The 2,413-nt window shown below is 34.8% G+C and overlaps 1 non-coding gene across 1 annotated transcript; it reads right to left on the bottom strand.

Moving 5' to 3' along the window:
* Positions 1–1,576: 1,576 nt before the first annotated feature.
* LOC136221178 (small nucleolar RNA R71) lies at positions 1,577–1,683 on the bottom strand. Its single transcript, XR_010684961.1, has one exon. It is a non-coding gene; the product is annotated as a small nucleolar RNA R71 (small nucleolar RNA).
* Positions 1,684–2,413: the final 730 nt, after the last annotated feature.

The following is a 2,413-nucleotide window of genomic DNA, read 5'->3' on the forward strand; positions in this document are numbered from 1 at the left end:
GAGTCAAGTGATTCAGAAGTTAGATTTCGATTCTGTAAAAAGCAATATGCTGTACACACATTGTTTATTCAATAATAACAAGTTTAGTAGCGTTTAGACATTGTTCCAGTTTAGTTTTCATTTTGGTAGTAGACCGACCCAGTCTCTATTACGAAGATTCAACGAGAAGATTGAGTAAAGGATCCGCCCCGGAGCCTGACAAACTCTAACGAAACCCAAGGAAAAGATTGACAACCCGTTCACTTGCAAGCCGTCGAATGTTTCCATGCTCCATGTTCTCTGTAAACTTGTATCAATTTATATTTCATCTAATAAAGTCCGTTCTATTCGATAGATTTTTATGCAGCACTTTGATAAAGGATCCGAAGTGGATGCTGGTGTTTTCATTAAAACTATTTAATTCAAAATCTTTACAAGGAAACTTTGTTGAACACTTAGGCAAATTATTATCTCGAAAGAGTTTTAATTTGATTAAGGGCAATTATCCCGGATAGGGTTTTGTCATGTTCAAAGCCAAATAATTAGAGGTTCCGTCATTTATTTCATCTTTATAATTCATACAAAGTTTAAAGTTGTTTTCTTTGCTTAATGCAAACAAATACATCTGTTTACTTTTCTAAAAGTACTAAACGTTCCTATCTTGCAAATTCATTCTTAAATCAGAGTATTTTCTAACGTTTTCATACTCTAACCTAATTCTCATTCTAGCAATTTCAAAACCAAAACTGTTTTAACGATTTTCTATATTATAAACCTTTAAAGTAAATTTAACCGATTCAAAATAAGTTTTTATTCGAAAAACGTTCCCTGTGGGATCGATATCTTTTATTACTACAAGCGTATACCGTGCACTTGCGGAAATCGCTCAACAAGTTTTTGGCGCCGTTGCCGGGGAACGCCAAAAATTTTGACAAAATTTTAAATTTTTCGTGTTTTATTACGAATCTAGGTTTATTCATACTTATTTTAATTTTCTTTTATTTTATAATTTTCAATAACTAATATATTTATTCTTCAAATTCTGTTTTGTAGGTAATTTCGGTTCGTGCAAGATTTCAAGTTCATGCGCAGTTCTCGAAGTTCAGGCACGTCACCAGATCCTATTGACCCAGAAATTGAAAGAACTCTTAAAAAGAACAAGAAAGAAAAGAAAAACAAAAACAAAAACAAAACCCCAATAAAAACAAGAATTACCGAGCCAGAAGTTATGGCCACACTTATGGATTACGCTAGGCCAGGAGTGGCCGGTGTAACAAACAGTATAGTTAGACCCCAAATTAATGCACACCATTTTGAAATTAAGCCAACATTGCTTAATATGTTGCAAAATAACGTAACATTTTACGGGTTACCTAACGAAAATCCTAATACCCATTTGACAAATTTCTTAGAAATTTGTGACACTTTTAAAATTACTGATGTAACTGCAGAAGAAATCAAACTTCGCCTTTTTCCTTTTACTTTGAAGGATCGAGCCAAAGAATGGTTAACTTCTATGCCAGCCGCATCATTTGAGACTTGGGAGCAATTAGCCCAAGCATTTTTATCAAAAAAATTTCTTTTAGCAAAAACCGCAAGAGTCATTAAAGAGTTAACATCTTTTTCTCAAAATGATAACGAAACTCTTTATGAGGCTTGGGAACGTTTTAAAGAACTTCAACGTTTATGCCCACACCACCAATTGCCCGCTGAACTTTTAATGCAAACATTTTATAATGGACTAAATCCTACAACTAGAGGTTCATTGGACACTATGTCTGGAGGGTTATTCATGAAGAAAACATCTGCCCAAGCAAGAGAACTTTTGGAGGAAATGGCAATCAACAGCAGTATGTGGCCCGCGGAACGTGGACACGTACCATTAGCGAAACCATCATCCTCAGCAACTTCATCAGTTAAAGGTATAATGAATCTTGATCCAGTAGCGATGTTGCAAGCCCAATTTTCTGCCTTATCGCACAAAATTGATAGGTTTATGGCACCGTGTGATCCTAATGGTAAGCCAATCCAAACGGATGTGGATTACGAAAGTATGAGCGAAATTGAACAGGTAAACTTTGTCCAAGGGCAAAACCAACCTAATAACCCTTACTCCAATACATATAATCCTGGGTGGAGAAATCATCCTAACTTTAACTGGAGAGATAATAATAATAATACTAATGCTAATCAAAATCGTACTGCTAATTATCAAAATCAATCAAGAGATACGATTAGCACTTTATCTTCTAAAATCGACAAATTTATTGATGCTATGAGCGAAAAAATAAGTAATCACGACGATGGTTTTAAACGGATCGAGAATAAATTCGATCAGCTTATTAAAAACCAATCATCTAGCATCCATAATTTGGAGATTCAAATTGGACAACTCGCTAAATCAATTCCATCCCGCAAAGAGGGAAGTCTTCCA

This window comes from Euphorbia lathyris, chromosome 2, assembly GCF_963576675.1.
Source record: "Euphorbia lathyris chromosome 2, ddEupLath1.1, whole genome shotgun sequence".
Taxonomy (NCBI): Eukaryota; Viridiplantae; Streptophyta; class Magnoliopsida; order Malpighiales; family Euphorbiaceae; genus Euphorbia; species Euphorbia lathyris.